At 35.9% G+C, this 19,531-nt stretch overlaps 1 protein-coding gene across 17 annotated transcripts in view; it reads left to right on the forward strand.

Moving 5' to 3' along the window:
• The window catches only part of ATP2C1 (ATPase secretory pathway Ca2+ transporting 1), a 164,104-nt gene that overhangs the window by 42,565 nt on the left and 102,008 nt on the right, over positions 1 to 19,531 (forward strand). The gene's annotated exons all lie outside the window — the stretch shown is intronic.

Genomic DNA, 19,531 nt, shown 5'->3' on the forward strand with positions numbered 1-19,531 from the left:
ATGTTTAAATAGCTATTTGAAAGGAATTACTCGAGGGGAAGTGGAAATGGGGGACAAGGGGATGGGGCTGCATCTCTGTATATTGGCGTTTCAAGCCTCGATGTGGTGTGTGGCAGGATTCATTTATAAGAAAGCAAGCCATGTTTTATTATCTCTAGCATTGGGGAAAAAACTCATTATTTTTCAATTCACAAAAAAAAAACCCAGTGAATTTAATGAAATGTTATGAGGTGAGTGCTTTTCTTAAAGTTCCACCCTATTTCAAAACATCATTTAGGAGGTTGACAGCGGAACCTGTTTGTTCACTGTACACTTTGGACACATTAGATCGTCATTCACATGTTACATGATCCCTTTGGCCTCGTTAAAATATTTAATGCTTTTCCTACACAGCACTGATTATTTTTAAAATTGCTGAACAACTGTGAATAAGTGATTTTTTTCCCCCTCCTGAAACAACACTTATTCTTTGGACTGACTTCTGACTTGTGCGTGATCATTTTTTTCTTCTTCTGCCTTTAACCGGGCTGCAAAATACTATAAAAGATACGTAACAAATGATAGTTTTTTCCTCTTGTATAATTTGTTTTAAAAAATATGTGTCTGGTATAAAGGAGCTGCAGTCTTGCTGGCTGCTTCTAATTTGTTTTTCCATTGTTGAGAATGTAAGCTTGATTGTCTGACTAGGACTAGTAATTTTGAAATGGGTGTTTCTTATAGATGCAGTAATGTGTTTTGCTATCTGAGACCTCTGGGCTATGTAGGGAATATGATGAGAGGCATGATTATATTGACAAATTTTACTCTGGATGGATAATTGGCGGAAGACATTTTCTGAAATACTAAAGTGTATAACTGCAGAGGAGTTATACTGTCTAATTGGGTCTTGAGAAACATTTGAAAGCAGTGATGTTTTTGGTGATAAGGAAAATCACTTTTCTGAGCCTTTTTCCTCTCTTTTAAGTTTATTGATTTAAGAAAGGCAAATCCATTCTGCACATGAGACAAAGAATGTTAAATGCATTCATATACTTGTTTCTTGGTAGAAACATCTTTAATAACTTCTAACATTTAATGTATGTTTATGAGCTTGTTTTCAGAATGGTACCAGATTTAAGAGGGTAGCCTAAAGTAGGTGGATTCTTTCATGTTGCTTTTGTTTCTTGATCTCTCAGGAGGAAGAGCATGAGTAATAAAGCCGATTCTCATTATCTACTGAGGTGGGAGGGGGTGGTTGTGAGATAGGAGAATGGTGCCTACTTGTGTCTGTCTCTGTATTTTGTGGCCAAATATGAATTTTGTGGTTTCATAGTAAAAGATTATACAGTTCTTAAAAACGTGTGGGGTTTTCTGTCCCGTTATTCTTGACCATCAAGAGACCATTTTTGTCAGTTTCTCCCTATCGTCACTTTTTTTTATATATAAACAGTTTGAAGAAGAGCCTGTATATAGCCTAGAAATTTTCAAAAGTGACTGACCATATTAAACTACATAGATTGATACCTGTGCCTTTTTATTGTTCACTTGCCTTTTTGTAGTTTTCATCCTTCTTTGATATAGTGTAGTATTAACAATTTGGAGGTGTGAAACAAAAATGGATTCAAGTCTTGACTAACTTGTCTTGAACCACTTAAAGCTGTGTGATTTTAAGTAAATTACGTCACCTTTCTGAGCCTGTATTTCTTCATCTATAAATTGGGATTGATAATCTTTAACTCACAGAATTGAGAGGATTAAATGAGAAACCCTGTGTAAATTCTCTTGTGAGGTAGGAATGATAACGTTTAAGAGCTTGAGTTGTGGTGGAACCATGCAGACTGATTTGAATGCTGGATTCGTCGCTTACCATTTGGCTTTGTGCATATTAAAGTTTTCTGTGCTTCCGTTTCTTCATAAAATAAAGATAATGATAGAACCTACCTTATGAGGTTGTTGTAAACATTCAAACAGTATCTGGCACATAGTAAGTGCTCGGTAAATGTTAATTATAAATTGCCTAGCTGAATGTTTGATACATACTAATAGGCCACCTGGCATTAATATTGTCATGACAGTTAAATGTTGGAAGGGGGAACAGTAGTAGCCAAATGCTCAAAATGAAGTTGTCATTGTTAGTTGAGGGATAAGTGGAGTTAGGTAAGGAATTTTCTATGGCATTAGTGCTTTTAAGCCTACAGAAAAAGTTAGGGCTCTACCAAGAAGCCAGGGTCCAGTACAGAAAGAGACAGGTGTGGATTTGAAGCCCGACAAGTAATGTTTTCCTCTCCTGAAAAATCTGACAAGTTACTAGGCTTCTAAGCTTTCTCAGCCTCTAAGTTATCTCATCTGTAAATGAGATAATGCCCTCTTGCAAAGTTGATGTGAGTAATAAATGAAGCCGCCAGAGCAATGTTTGACATACAGTTAACTTGGATGAATTGAGTGATACTGCTGTTCCCTAGTAAGAGTATCCTCCAGTAGGTATGCAGGTAGTTACATTTGTGGGTGTGAACAGTGTAGAATTGATAGTGTTTCCCTAGAGCATCAGCATGAAGGTTTCTGAGGTAGCTTACAGTGGTGTGGGGAGGAAATGGTTTCATCCATGTGTTGGTTCCTTCAGCAATGGTGGTATTTTCTTTGGCACTTCGGTTTCGATTCTTCTGGACTTTTTTCCTAGGGCCCATTTAAACTTTCTCAGCAAAGCTTGACCAATTTTTAGCTGTAGACTCCAGGATGTTTCATGAACACTTTCTGCTTGTCACTAGGAACGTTTAAAATGTTAATTTCCTGGAATTTTTGGACTACTTAACATTCAGTCGTGAGTTAGGATTTTATCCAGATCCTTTGGAATTTGTTTTTACATGTTTATCACAAATCTAAACAGATCCCGCTTAGGCATCTTGAGATGCACAAGTAAACAGCTCTTAACTGATTTTTAAAAGTTAATTGCATGTTTAAAGTGATAGCTTACTAGAAAAGATATGTCTAGCTGGAGAAGCTTGCACATAGGTTTTCCTTTCTAGTAATGGATTTATTTTTTGGAATAAATTTGGCCTTTCCCATAGAAAATTCAGTGTGACTTTAATACACATGAAACTTTAATATAGCCTTAAATGTTTGACTAGTGGATAGAAATGTAATAGTCTTCAGGATTTCAGGACATGGTTAATTTAAGATTATAGACAGAGCTAATAGATGTAGAGAACAATGCCCCAATCTTTTTCGTTTGAAAATGGTTGTATTTACACTTTACTTTTAAAAGCAGTTTCTTAATTCAATTTCAAATTGTTAATCAGCTAGGAATGTCTCAAGAAAAAATTGCATTACTATAGTTGGAGAAGCTATAGGGAAAAAGGGATGAGAAGCCACCTTAATTTTATTCCTTTAACTGAAAATAGGAAACCAGGTTATAAAAATATATCTTTGGGTGTGGGAAATATAGTTTATGTTGTTTGCAGTTTTGTCCATAAAATGATAGTCTTAATTAGTACTCTGAAAAAGAGTTGAAACTAAAAGAGATTGTATATATGACATTTTGTAAACTGTAGTAATTTAAGCCAGAGGATGCTGTAGAGAGTACTTGTATGCAATAACCTTCTGACAGTTGGATTCCAAATACTTGATTTGTCTTCATATTTTTGTCATTCATTTAAAGTCAGCAGAATTCAGGTCTGTTAACGCAAAGCATTATGAAACAAAATAGTTTCCTAGGGAACACACCCCTAGGGGCCCAGGACTGGTTTTGGAGATCTTAGTTAGCCATGATCTGTTTTGCAAGGTTAAATTTTGTTTTAAAGGTGCCAGGAATACTGTGGCTTGATGGTAAAGTTAGCATGAATTTTAAATTACACCGTTGTTACATGTAGCATCTTAAAATATCTTAAGGATCAGTTCAAGAGGTCCCCTCACATTTACTTTGTTGAAACAAATTCTTTTTAATAATGGTTTCAGGCATCAGTTGTGACAAGGTTATCTTTATGCTTTTCATGTAGACAAATGTTGGTAAAAGGCAGTAAAGGGTGCATCCTGAGGTTAATGCCATCATTTCATGAAAGAAAGGATCTCTCAAAAAAAGGCTAAATTGATAATTTCCTCTTGGATGTATATGACTGCTACTTATATGCATTTGTTAATACAGTTGACCCTTGAACAATGTGGGGGTTGGGGTGCTGACCCACAATGCAGTCGAAAATCTGCATGTAACTTTTAACTCTCTGAAAACTAAACTACTAATAGTCTCTACTGTTGCCTAGAAGCCTCACTGATAACATAAACAGTCAATTAACACATACTTTGTATGTTATATGTATTATATACTGTATTCTTGTAATAAAGTAGAGAAAAAAACTTAGCAAGAAAATTATGAGGAGGAGAAAATATATTTATAATTCATTAAGCAGAAGTGGATCACTATAAAGGTCTTCATCCTCATTGTCTTCGCTTTGAGTAGGCTGAAGAAAAGGAGGGGTTGGTCTTGCTGTCTCGGGTGACAGAAGCAAATCTGAGTATAAGTAGACGTTTACAGTTGAAACTCATGTTGTTAAAGAGTCAACTGTGTATCTTCTGTCTTCAGGCTTTAAGTTGCTACGACAAAAGTATAAATCGTAGAATTACAAATAAATTACACCAATTGTGTTAAATTAGGTTGGTTTAGACTAAACTTGTGATGTGTTTAGAAAAAGTTTGAATGAAATGTTGAAAAGCTGTCCTAGATTATAGACAGAAGACAGTAATAGTCGGGGTCAGAAGCATTATCTTAAGATGGCCGTAACTGGGTGTCTGATTCAATTTCTATCTCTGCTTTTTTAATTCTGCTATAGGTATTAGAGAATGTGTGAATTGGAATTATTTAATATACCTGTTAGTTGTAATTGCTTTCTTAAGTAAAGCCCTTTTGGTTTGACATTTGGTCATTTCATAAACATGCTGACCTAAACTCGTGTCCCTCCCTCAGAAGGAAATACGTTAATTTAGTATGACATCCTTTTTTTTCCCTTTGTGCTTATTTATTTATTTATTTTTTTGAGATGGAGTCTCACTCTGTAACCCAGGCTGGGCTGGAACACAGTAGCATCATTATAGCTCACCAAAGCCCCTAACTCCTGGACTAATGCGATCTCCCTGCCTTAGCCTCCTGAGTAGCTGGGATTATAAGCGCACATCACTATACCCAGCTAATTTCTTAATTTTTTTAAAGACGAGGTCTTGATATATTGCCCATGCTGGTCTTGAACTCCTGGACTCAAGCAGTCTTATTGCCTTGGCCTCCCAAATTGTTGGAATTATAGGCATGAGCCACCGTGCCCAGCTTTAGTATGACATTCTTTATTCTTTTAGAAAGCTTTGAGATATTGATGCATCCTTATAGAAATTACTTTCATTTATTTATTTACTTACTTAAAACAGCTTGATAAAGTTGGAAAAAGCAGGACCCTAAATAATAAATATATTTGCCATCAGCCTTTTATAGGAAAACTCAGAAATAATAAGTGGAAATATTTAGGATGTCACTCATCAGACTTTTTTTTGAATATGTAAATGTGTTTTTTTGAAAATTTAAACACGCAAAGTAAAAATTAAAAGTTTTGGTTAAGTTGTGAATTTCAGAAATTTATCTTGGTTATGGTGTCCTGAAGTTAAAAAGAATAGAGCATTAGTACATTAGTACATAAACGTTCTGTTATTCTCTGCCTAAGGGCAAGATCCAACTTTGAACCAGGTCCTGGATTTCCTCTCATCTCAAATCGGAGCCTTTTTCATTTGTAGTATAAATAAATTAGCCTTTTGATGCTGTGATTTTATTTGTATATGTTATATATGAGATTTATATCTCTCTTTGTATGCAGGCATTTCACTAGATTTTGTTTGGCCATCTATTTTTAGTGTTTCCCTAGCAGCATGTTTGCTTTACCTGCCTTCATCTAGGTTTCTGCATCATCGGGGTGGAAATATTAGTTGGCTTAATTAAGCTTTCTTTGGGAGTTGTACCTTATTTGCTCTGTTGAGTGTCAGTTCTACCTTCTTTTGAAGCAGGCAAAAGCAGTTCATGGCACAAATGCCAGAAATAGCATGCAAACCACTTTGTAGTGGTATGCAAACTAATTTCTGCTGTGTCCTTTTCTTAATGCTTGTGAGGGCTACTGTTTACTTAAGAGTTAATATTTGGCTTATGAAACTAGTATCAGATGAGAAATTCCAGCATCCCTCCCCACCCCAGAGAAAGATGTGGTCATTGGGGACTGCTCTGAAGTCTGCCAGCCCTCTATCCTAAAAGTTGGTAGATCAGTTATTATATCTTGATATGTACCCCTAATTCATATGAGGGGCCAAGAGAGATTAGTTACTCCTGATTTCATCTGTTAGAAGATAAAGGGAGTTTGGTTTGTATCTATATTAGAGTAATGGGAATGAAGGGTAGGGATGGATGACAGAGATATTTTACTCCTAGGAAAAATCAGCAGGACTTGGACAGTGACTAGATACAGAGAATCAAGGGAATAGTTGAATCAGACATGACTGCAAGATGTCATTTGGGTCAGTGAAGGTGCCATTGATTGTGGTTGAAGGAGTGAGCCGATTTAGGGGCTGGCTGAAGGGAATATATAGGTCAGACTGTCATGATGTGAGGCTCATATAGCTATGCATGGAGAGAGGTGTTAAATCAAGCACCAGGATTCAAAGTGAGCTCTTGAAGGCAGAGACCTCAGTTTGTCCTTTATTCATCTTGAACAGACTCTGGGACGTACCTACTGTCAATTGAATGAAAATGCTGGCTTCTTCCTTCTAAGTGGTTCTCATCTCAGGATTGTTTTGCCCCCAGGGGACATTTGGCAATGTTTAGAGAAATGCTGGGTTGTCACAACTCAAAGTATGCTACTGGCATCCAGTGTGTAGAGACCAGGGATGCTGGTAAGCATGCTACAATCCGTAAGACAGCATCTTCTACCTCCCCCCACCACCCTCAAAATTTTTTAGCCCCAGATGTCAATGGTGCCAAGATTGAGAAACACTGTTCTAACAAACGGCAAGGAAGTTGACTCCTCTAAGCCTTGGTTTCCTCACTTGTAAAGAGATTATGACTACTTCAGGTTTGTTAGAATTAGACCAGGCAGGGTGTGTACAAGTGCCTGGCATGAAAGAGCCTCTCAGCAAATGCTAATTTCCCTTACCTTACTTGATGAATAGATTTAGGGGAGTTACTTTTGGTCTTTTAACTGCTAATTTCAAGGCTTCACGTTTTTTGTTTTTTTTTTTTTCTGAGAGGTGAGTGGGATGCCTAGGAAACATAGAGTAGCTTTTATAATCTTAATGCTTTTCTCATGGTTTTATCAAATTATGATTTTGATTATACTTTGGTTTGGGTTTGTACTATTTCAGGATTCAGTATTTAGTGTTCACCTAGCAGTAGACAATGAAGTTAAACCCTTAGTATAGATCAATGAAGTTAAGCCCTTAAATTTTACTTTTTAACCTGTAAATACATCTTATGTATTATTTATTGCTCACAGAACTGTTATTGTTTGGAAGCAATTTTACTATTCTTTGAAATCAAGACCAAAATGTACTGAATTTTATTTCTCATGGAAAATGCTAGACCTCCTGTGTCTATTGCCTTTTTCCTTTTTATCCATTTATTCTAAGTAGACCCCCCCCGAAGTCAGAACTCTTCCTTAGATTTCCTTTTTAGGGTCTTCATTAGGTGGCTTTCTTTTGCTTGTCGGGTGCCTTTTTACTTTATTTTGTAAGGTGTTGAATATTCCCTTTATTTTGTAAGGTGTTGAATGTTTCAGTGATGTTAGGGACAGGACCACCGATATTTTCATCTCTAATACCAATCCCTTAGTGATCTATTCCAGTCATAGCCTCAGTGTTTAAAGTCTCCTTACATGTACATAGTTGTGTGGCATTCTCATTTTTAGGGAGTCACTGGAATTCTTTGCTGCTATTTCTTTCCTTTTAGGGAAAAAACCGGTTTACTCTTACTATACATTATTTTCTCCATCTATAGAATGGAATTACTGTAGGTTAAAGTCCTTGAGTTCGGTAAACTATGTATTGGACTTACTAATGTACGTTTTATTAATTGCAGGTGGAATTTAGAAATAACTTGCCTGTTTTTCATCTTAAACTAAGATTATTTAAATATTCCATTCATTAATTAGTTGGTTAGAAAAATTAGCTTTTGAGGAACACCACTTAAACATGGAAAATAATAACAGAGTACATTTTGTGACAGCAAATAAATTATCGGTTAACTTAACCGTATAGGATTCAAAGTTGGTAGCTTTAAATGATATTAAATTGTATTTGACTGTCAACTGCTTTTAAAGGCTTACGTGGCTCCCCATTGTACCTGTAGTTATTTAGGTCTGGAAGCACAGGGTGTTAAGAATGCCACCATAATGTCTTTTCATAAGGGTTTGGTTTGTCATAGCCTGTAAAATTAGGTTCACCAGTTAGCTGCTTTATGAAATGAATGTCATTGGTCATGGTGGGGGAGGTATTAGGAGAAGGTATAAAGGAATCTAAAAAAAAACTTTCTTTCTTTCCCTCCCTCCCTTCTTTCCTTCTGCCCCTTCCTCCCCCCTTTCCTTTCCTTTTTCCTCTTTCCCCTTTCCCATTTCCCCTTTCCCCTTTCCTTTCCTTTCCTTTCCTTTCCTTTCCTTTCCTTTCCTTTCCTTTCCTTTCCTTTCCTTTCCTTTCCGTCTTCTGTATTGCTAATAAAATAATTGTTGCTCACTGAAGGCTTTAAAAAACACTGGTTGCATGCTTAATATAGGATGGCAACAAAATGGACGGGTTTAAAAAATATGTAGATGGTATGATACCCCTTTCCTCCATCCTTGTACCAAATTTCTTTCAAACCTAGAATAATTTACACAAACAGATGTATCAGTAGATGGAGTATTATGCCCACTTTTTAATTTAATGATCAAAAAATGCCAAATTCTTCCCAGAGTGGCAGTATAATTCAGATGTAGTTAACTGTTGGATGTAAACTCAATTATGGTAGAAAGATTTACTTTACTTTGAGAGGTTTTTCTAAAATCTTCTAAAATTATGTTGATTTTTAAAATTTGAAATAACTTTAGACTTACATAAAAGGTATAAAAATAGTACAAAGAGGTCCTGGATATCTTTTGCCCAGTTACTCCTAATGTTAACATCTTATATAACCATAGTATAATTATTAAAACCAGGACATTCACATTTATAAACTATCCTTTTTCTAGTTCAGGATCCAATTTGGGATCCTACCTTGCATTTAGTTATCATCATGTTAGTCTCCTCCCATCTGTTAAGCTTTTCAGTCTTTTTTTTCTCCCATCTTTTATAAATGTTACTGACACTTTTGAAGAGTACTGTTAGTTATTTTTTAGAATGTTTCTCAATATGGGGTTGTCAGATCTTCACCCGTGATTAGCATGTCTTATGATGGGTGAAGTTAATGTGATCACTTGGTTAAGGCTGTGTCTGCCAGATTTCTTCATTGTAAAGTTACTGCTTTTTCCTTTGTAATAATAAATGTTCATTTTAACCTTGTAGTTGTATAATAATTAGTAATTCATTTGTAATTAATACCTTCCTCTAGTGGGGAGGTACTGCAAATATACTGTGTCCCATCATACTTATCATGGGCCAGTTTTGCAATATCCTGTGTTCCATCATACTTTACATGGGCAAGTTTTGCCATCTATCAATGGTTCTTAACTGGCAGCAGTTATTACTGCTTTGGTCTTTGCTTAATGGCGAGTTTTCTATTTCACTCATTCTTACTATATTTGGAATTCTACAATTAAGGAAGTACTGTCCTCTTATTAATTATCGAATTAATTTATTTACATGGCTTTGTGGATATTTTACCTTATGGGTTAAAATCCAGTAATTGTTGCTCAAGTCATTCTCGCTTTGGTTATTGAGGGCACTTGAAAATTTGTTCCTGTGTCTTTTCTACAATACCCTCTCTCATTTTGTGAGCACTAATTTACTTTCTGGTATCACATGATGTTCTGGGTGTATCTTGTATTTTTCCTGCTTGCACCAGCCATGGAATCAACCATTTTTCCAGGGAGCTGAGTTCATTTTACTAGAGAATGATATCTAGAAACCAAGATCTGGGTGCCAGGTGTGCTCCATGCTACTGGGTGTCATTGCTTCTAGGCTCTCTTAGTAGATAGAGCTAGCAGTGTATATGTTTGGTAACATGTATGAACACATATGTTTTTATTTTCTTATCTATCCATCTATGTATATAAATAAAAAACTGCCAGTGATGCTGCCAGTTCTGTTCTTCCACCATAGGGTCCATTTTGGTCTTTTTTCCTGTTCAGCCCTTTTCTCTTTCTTTGTTACTTCCTTCTCCAAAGGTGAGAAACTGTTCTCAACCACAGTATATTGACTTACTTGTTTCATCCGAGTACACACAAACAAAAGTAGTTTTAGAATTAGTGACCTATTCATTCCCTGGTGAGAAACACAGTTTTAAACTAGAGTACAATATTTGTCTTTAACTTTATGGTATACAGGCAAATTCTGTTTTCAGAAGTTACTTGGGTTCTTTTCATCCCTGCCTAAGGGTTATGTTAGTCACTTGTAATAAAATTAGGTTCACTTGTTATTGTTTGTATGCTGTTTTAAGTTCCTCCTACATCCTGTTTCATCATAGCACAGTATCCCTCTCCCATTTATTTATGATAAAGATGTGTTCTTAAAAGGACTGGATTTGCTTAAGTTTGGGTACAGCTGTAATTTCTTTGCCAGACAGCAGTTAAAGGACATGTGCTTTGGCAATCATTCTCTTGGGCTTGCTTGCCTGGTTCCTTAGTTTCAGCTCTCATTTCTACATCGTTTACACTTGGGAATTGATATCAGCTGTGGCCCCATAACTGTCAGTGCTTGAAATCATGCCCATCGACTAAATCTTATTTGTTCTGTATGCACAGTTTTAGACCCAGAGCCACCTACAGTATGAATACTAATTCTCTCATAGCTGTGGTAAATCATGAAGTATTTTGTAGACCCTGTCCTTTACTGGGTTTTTCTTTTTCAAGATAGAATCACTTACCACAAAATTTGTCATTTTAAAGTGTATAATTCAGTGGTTTTTAGTATAGTCACAAAATTGTATATTGATATAATTCTAGAACATTTTTATCACCCCAGAAAGAAACCCCTTACCCATTAGCAGTCACTTCCCATTCTCCCCTTTCACTAGCCCCTGGTAACCACTAATCTACTTTGTCTTTATGGATTTGCCTGTTCTGGGTATTTCATATAAATTGAATCATACAATATGTGACCTTTTATGTCTGGCTTCTAGCACGTGTTAGTACTTCATTTCTTTTTGCGATGGAATAATATTCCATTGTATGGATATACACATTTTGTTTATTCATCAGTTTCTACTTTTTGTCAAAAAATAACACTATTGTGAGCATTCATGTATAGGTTTTTGTGTAAACATGTTTTCAGTTTTTTCAGGTGTATACTTAGGAGTAGAAGTGCTGGGTCATGGTAATTCTATCTTTAATTTATTGAGTAACTGCCATAGTGGTTGAACCATTTTTTCATTCCCACTAGCAGTGTATGAGGCTTTCTTTTAATTAATTTCTCCACATCCTCTCCAACATTTTGCTGTTTTTTTTTTTTTCCATTGCATCCTAGGGGGTATGAAGTGGTTTCACATTGTAGTTTTGATTTGCGTTTCCCAAATGACTAATGATGTGTCAAGGATCTTTTGCATGGATTCTTCATGCAAAAGAATGAAGGTGGGCTCTTATCTCACAGCATATGCAAAAATCATTTCTGCACTCTGACTTCTAATCTGTTGGTTTATAAGTCTTTGCAGATCTAAGTACCACAATGTTTTGGTTACTGTAGATTTTGCGATAAGTTAGTTTTGAAACTAGGAAGTGTGATGTGCTTATTGGTTATTTGTATATCTTTGGAGAAATGTCTATTCAAATCTTTTGACCATTTTGTAATTTGGTTATTTACTTTTTTGTTGAGTTGTAAGAGTTCTTTATATATATGTGTGTACACACACACACACACACACACACGTTTATTCTGGATACTGGATAGGAATATATTCTATACTTGTACCAGTATACAAAGATGTTTACCTAAGAGTGTTCACTGCAGCAATGTTTATAAGATAATTATCAGAGATATGGTTTGTAAATATTTCTCCCATTCTGTGGATTACCTGTTCACTTTCTGAATGGTATCCTCTACATCAGAAACTTTTAAAATTGTGAAGTCCAATTTATATATGTGTTTCTTTTATTGTTTGTGCTTTATATATCTAGGAAACCATTGCCTGATTCGATGTGATGAAGATTATAAGAATTTTATAGTTTAACTCTCACGCTTGATCCATTTTGAGTTCATTTTTGCATATGATGTGACATAAGGGCCCACCTTCATTCTTTCGCATGGAATATCCAGTTATCCCAATACTGTTTGTTAAAAAGACTATTCTTTCTCCATTGAATGTCTTGGCACCCTTGTCAAAAATCAATTGGCCAGAAATTATGGGTTTATTTCTAGACTCTGAATTCTATTCTGTTGGTTTATATGTCTTTGCTGATGTAAGTACCATAATGTTTTGATTACTGTAGGTTTTGTAGTAAGTTAATTTTGAAACTGGAAGTGTGAGACCTTTAACAGTGTCTGCCTTTCTTTTTTTTTTTTCAGATTGTTTTGTCTATTCTGGGTCCCTTGCATTTCCATATGAATTTTAGAATCAGTTTGTCCATTTCTGTTAAAAAGGCAGTTGGAATTTTCATAAGCATTGCCTTGAATTGTCCTTTACTTTGAGAATATAATATTCTTACATAGGTACAAACATAAGACTTTTTGAGTACTATGTTTGGGTGTGACCTTATTCTAGGTAACAAGCATTTCACAGAAATAGAAGGCCAAAAGATACATGAAAAGATGTTCAACCTCAGTCATGAAGAAATGCAAATTAAAAACAAAATTATAATTTTTCACTTGTCAGATTGGCAAAGATTAGAGTGTAGTGATGACTAGTCTTGGCTAGACTGTGGGGAAAATAGAAGCTTCTGAGTTTGAAGTTTTTGACACAGTCCCTTTGGAGATCAGTAGCAGTAGCTATCAGAATAAAAAATATGAACAACCAAAGTTTCACTTTCAGAAATGTATTCTGTACCTGTACTTGCACAAATATACCAAGAAGTTTGTACAGGATGTTTACTGCAGCAACATTTGTAATACCAAAAGACAGGAGTCAGCCTAAATATCATCAAGAGGACTAGTTAAAATTGAAGTACTACATACAATGAAATGCCCTGTGAGCCACTGAAAAGAATGAGGCAGGTTAGTATGTAAGGTGACATGGAGTCCAAGATGTATTCAATGACAAAATTTGTTATTGTGTGGTTCTATTAGAAATTTAAAAAAAACACCAGAAATACTTGTATACACACCTGTATAGAAAATGGCTGGCAGTATACACAGAAATAGTTAACAGAGATTACTTCTGGGCAGTAGGACTGGAAATCTCATTAAATCCTTTCTCATTACTTGACTTTATTTAAAACAATGAGCAGGTTTTTGTTTTCTGAAAAATCATTAACGACTCAGTAGTGCAAGTAAAATTAAAATTAATACTACTCTTTAGGAATAAAATATTTGTTTTTTTCTGTCAGTTTGATTGTTTTATATATAATATCTGTTGGTCTCCAGAGCAGTTTGATTGTTTTGTATATAATCCCTGTTGGTATCCAGAGGTAAATGCATTTTATTGTGATTTTTATTGCTGTGTGGAAAATGGATTAGAATTAGTTCTTGGGTACAAATATTTAATAGTATTTGGAACCATATTTTTCATTTCTACATATTGTAAGTATGGGAGAAAAATAAGATTTATCTTTTAAGAGTTGTGATTGTGCTAGTTTTTAATTCATCAAATGAAGAATATTTAAGAATATTTAATTCTTTAAGTACAAAGAATATTTAAGAATACTTAAGAGCATTGAAGCCTGATTATGCCACTGTTCTTTGGGTTCATGCTCTGGAACTTAAGGTTCAGTGAGGAAGGTAACCATTTCACAGTATCTCCCTTAACAAAGGTTACTGATACATTTTCAGAAACCTTAGTACCACAGGCAGTAAGGAGGCAGTGAGATCCCTCTGGATTTTGCCAGACCGTTCCTAGAATTTTTAAGGTGAGGGGACCAATTTCCCACCCCATATAGAAATGGCACCAACATCTCTCCTAGAAACTTCCTGGTGATTGGAAACTTTTTATCTGTTGATGCTGGTTCTGTCTTTAGGGAGAATGTCATGTTTCATGTAACATATCTTAAAATATTTGAAGATACCTGTCATATCCTTTATTTAGAAATCTTTATTGAAATCCAATTAATGGTCAGGTACTGCCCTTCATACGTCTCTAGGCCGAATATTCCTAATTCCTTCCACTGATCATCTTAAGACCTCATTTCCAGAAATGTCACCATAGTATGCCATGCTTGGTAGCAGGCTCTAATGATGCCCTAAACTGAATATAGACTTCTCAAGGTGTGGTTGGATTGTTGTGAAATATTCTAGGCTCATTGACTCGCTTGGACTAAAAAGCTATCTTTCTCATAATGCAGTTTAGGATAATGTTTACCTTTTTAGCAACAGGTTTACACTGAGAATGCTTTTACAGCTCTTTAAATGATGTATAAGGTCAACTTAACCCATGTGTTTGTCTGAATTATTATTGTAGAGCCTTAGCATCTGGTATGTTAGTAGTTGGTTTTACAGTATAGTAGTAGGTTTTATATATATATTTATATTTATATTTATTCATTGTCAATAGAGTTAGGGTCTCACTATGTTGCCCAGGTTGGTCTTGAACTCCTGGGTGCAAGTGATCCTGCTGCCTTGGCCTCTTAAAGTGCTGCGATTACAGGCATGAGCCACGGCACCCAGCTAGTAGTAGGTTTTTACATTTATTTCTAATAAGTATACGTGTATGCTTTTGTAAATGTTGAGGTGGTGGTATATTGCCTCTTCTCGTTGATTCTGCCTGATAATCAGCTTGTTAGAATTTTGTTTTGGTTTGTAGTTCTCCTTGAAGAGGTCCTTCACATCCCTTGTAAGTTGGATTCCTAGGTATTTTATTCTCTTTGAAGCAATTGTGAATGGGAGTTCACTCATGATTTGGCTCTCTGTTTGTCTGTTGTTGGTGTATAAGAATGCTTGCGATTTTTGTACATTGATTTTGTATCCTGAGACTTTGCTGAAGTTGCTTATCAGCTTAAGGAGATTTTGGGCTGAGACAATGGGGTTTTCTAGATATACAATCATGTCGTCTGCAAACAGGGACAATTTGACTTCCTCTTTTCCTAATTGAATACCCTTTATTTCCTTCTCCTGCCTAATTGCCCTGGCCAGAACTTCCAACACTATGTTGAATAGGAGTGGTGAGAGAGGGCATCCCTGTCTTGTGCCAGTTTTCAAAGGGAATGCTTCCAGTTTTTGCCCATTCAGTATGATATTGGCTGTGGGTTTGTCATAGATAGCTCTTACTATTTTGAAATACGTCCCATCAATACCTAATTTATTGAGAGTTTTTAGCATGAAGGGTTGTTGAATTTTGTCAAAGGCCTTTTCTGCATCTATTGAGATAATCATGTGGTTTTTGTCTTTGGCTCTGTTTATATGCTGGATTACATTTATTGATTTGCGTATATTGAACCAGCCTTGCATCCCAGGGATGAAGCCCACTTGATCATGGTGGATAAGCTTTTTGATGTGCTGCTGGATTCGTTTTGCCAGTATTTTATTGAGGATTTTTGCATCAATGTTCATCAAGGATATTGGTCTAAAATTCTCTTTTTTGGTTGTGTCTCTGCCCGGCTTTGGTATCAGAATGATGCTGGCCTCATAAAATGAGTTAGGGAGGATTCCCTCTTTTTCTATTGATTGGAATAGTTTCAGAAGGATTGGTAGCAGTTCCTCCTTGTACGTCTGATAGAATTCGGCTGTGAATCCATCTGGTCCTGGACTCCTTTTGGTTGGTAAACTATTGATTATTGCCACAATTTCAGCTCCTGTTATTGGTCTATTCAGAGATTCAACTTCTTCCTGGTTTAGTCTTGGGAGAGTGTATGTGTTGAGGAATTTATCCATTTCTTCTAGATTTTCTAGTTTATTTGCGTAGAGGTGTTTGTAGTATTCTCTGATGGTAGTTTGTATTTCTGTGGGATCGGTAGTGATATCCCCTTTATCATTTTTTATTGTGTCTATTTGATTCTTCTCTCTTTTTTTCTTTGTCTTGCTAGTGGTCTATCAATTTTGTTGATCCTTTCAAAAAACCAGCTCCTGGATTCATTGATTTTTTTGAAGGGTTTTTTGTGTCTCTATTTCCTTCAGTTCTGCTCTGATTTTAGTTATTTCTTGCCTTCGGCTAGCTTTTGAATGTGTTTGCTCTTGCTTTTCTAGTTCTTTTAATTGTGATGTTAGGGTGTCAATTTTGGATCTTTCCTGCTTTCTCTTGTGGGCATTTAGTGCTATAAATTGAGGATACAAACAAATGGAAGAACATTCCATGCTCATGGGTAGGAAGAATCAATATTGTGAAAATGGCCATACTGCCCAAGGTAATTTACAGATTCAATGCCATCCCCATCAAGCTACCAATGACTTTCTTCACAGAATTGGAAAAAACTACTTTAAAGTTCATATGGAACCAAAAAAGAGCCCGCATCGCCAAGTCAATCCTAAGCCAAAAGAACAAAGCTGGAGGCATCACACTACCTGACTTCAAACTATACTACAAGGCTACAGTAACCAAAACAGCATGGTACTGGTACCAAAACAGAGATATAGATCAATGGAACAGAACAGAGCCCTCAGAAATAACGCCGCATATCTACAACTATCTGATCTTTGACAAACCTGAGAAAAACAAGCAATGGGGAAAGGATTCCCTATTTAATAAATGGTGCTGGGAAAACTGGCTAGCCATATGTAGAAAGCTGAAACTGGATCCCTTCCTTACACCTTATACAAAAATCAATTCAAGATGGATTAAAGATTTAAACGTTAGACCTAAAACCATAAAAACCCTAGAAGAAAACCTAGGCATTACCATTCAGGACATAGGCATGGGCAAGGACTTCATGTCCAAAACACCAAAAGCAATGGCAACAAAAGCCAAAATTGACAAATGGGATCTCATTAAACTAAAGAGCTTCTGCACAGCAAAAGAAACTACCATCAGAGTGAACAGGCAACCTACAAAATGGGAGAAAATTTTCGCAACCTACTCATCTGACAAAGGGCTAATATCCAGAATCTACAATGAACTCAAACAAATTTACAAGAAAAAAACAAACAACCCCATCAGAAAGTGGGCGAAGGACATGAACAGACACTTCTCAAAAGAAGACATTTATGCAGCCAAAAGACACATGAAAAAATGCTCATCATCACTGGCCATCAGAGAAATGCAAATCAAAACCACAATGAGATACCATCTCACACCAGTTAGAATGGCAATCATTAAAAAGTCAGGAAACAACAGGTGCTGGAGAGGATGTGGAGAAATAGGAACACTTTTACACTGTTGGTGGGACTGTAAACTAGTTCAACCATTGTGGAAGTCAGTGTGGCGATTCCTCAGGGATCTAGAACTAGAAATACCATTTGACCCAGCCATCCCATTACTGGGTATATACCCAAATGACTATAAATCATGCTGCTATAAAGACACATGCACACGTATGTTTATTGCGGCAGTATTCACAATAGCAAAGACTTGGAACCAACCCAAATGTCCAACAATGATAGACTGGATTAAGAAAATGTGGCACACATACACCATGGAATACTATGCAGCCATAAAAAATGATGAGTTCATGTCCTTTGTAGGGACATGGATGAAATTGGAAATCATCATTCTCAGTAAACTATCGCAAGAACAAAAAACCAAACACCGCATATTCTCACTCATAGGTGGGAATTGAACAATGAGATCACATGGACACAGGAAGGGGAATATCACACTCTGGGGACTGTGATGGGGTGGGGGGAGGGGGGAGGGATAGCATTGGGAGATATACCTAATGCTAGATGACGAGTTAGTGGGTGCAGCACACCAACATGGCACATGTATACATATGTAACTAACCTGCACAATGTGCACATGTACCCTGAAACTTAAAGTATAATAATAAATAAATAAATAAATTAATTAATTAATTTAAAAAAAAGAATTTTGTTTTGGTTATGAGGCAAGGTGGGTATCCCTCTCCAGCCTTGAGTTAATGTCATCTTGGATAAGTATGCTATTCAGTATTTATCTGAGTTGTTGATAAAATATTAACAGAATAGAGCCTCGTGGCATACCTAGTGGTACTGAGTTATTAATACTACTGGCTCACCTGTCAGAAATTATTCAGTTTAGCTGTGTATTTTCATGTGACAGTGTTTATAAAATGTCTTGTTGGCATCAGAAGACTGTACAGCCTTACTCTACTTAAGACATGCTGTTTTTAAATGATTGTTTTCTCCTTTTCCAAAGTTGAAATCTGCTGTATTTATTTAAGATTTTTTTGGTGTGTGTATGGGGGAAGAGGGGAGGTGGAAGGATGAAAAGATTCTTTGCACTAAGTTTGCTTTTGGTTAAAAAGAAGCCTGTATTCTTAGATCTTAAATCTAGTCTCACTATACTAAAATTAGTCCTCTAAACTGGATTTACTTTGAAACTTTTGGATGACCTGACTAATTTAAATATTGTACAATAGTTAAGAAGGAGGACTTTTAGTGTTACACAATGGTTCGGTTCCTGGCCATATCACTTACTAGTTTTGTTAATTTCTTTTTGTGTTGGGCACATTACTTCTTTAATCTTTAATTTCCCTATCTAAAAAAGTAGTAAAAATAATGCCCTCTTCAGATTGTTTTCCGAGGATTAAGTGAAGTATTAGAAATAAAGCACTCAGCATCAAGCACTGGTACTTAGCAGCTTAACGGGCAAACCTGCTCTTTCCCTCCTCCTCCTCCTCCTTAGTACTCTTCTTCCTATTATGTTTCCTCCAACTGTTACTGTGATAACATATAAATGACTAAATGTGAAATCAGTAGAGTTTTAGACTTTTTTTTTAACTCAAAGCTTCAAACTAAAAACAGCGTATTTCTTGCAGATCCTTTAAGGATAAATAGTTGATCTTTTAAAATGAAAGTGCCCTGTGAAAGTTTCATAGCTAAACATTTTTGTTCTTTAGTTTAAGGCTTAAGCCATGTAGGTTTTTTTGTTTGTTTTTTTTTTTTTATTTGTTTTAACTAGTCAAGTGCATTTCAGTGAGAAGGGAGAAAGAGTAGAAAGGTGTTGGATCTGTAACTGACTGTGAACAATCAGTTGAGATAACTCAACTGCCTTCAGACCAGCCAAGCCCTATAGTTTTACAAGGAAAAACCCATTCAGGTTAGTAACTCATGTTGAATTACTTTTGGCTACTTTGTGTTCAGTAATATCATTTTGGGGTGTCTTTGTCTTTTTTGGGGGGCAAGGAAATGGGGTCTTGGT

Source organism: Pan troglodytes, chromosome 2, assembly GCF_028858775.2.
Source record: "Pan troglodytes isolate AG18354 chromosome 2, NHGRI_mPanTro3-v2.0_pri, whole genome shotgun sequence".
Lineage (NCBI taxonomy): Eukaryota > Metazoa > Chordata > Mammalia > Primates > Hominidae > Pan > Pan troglodytes.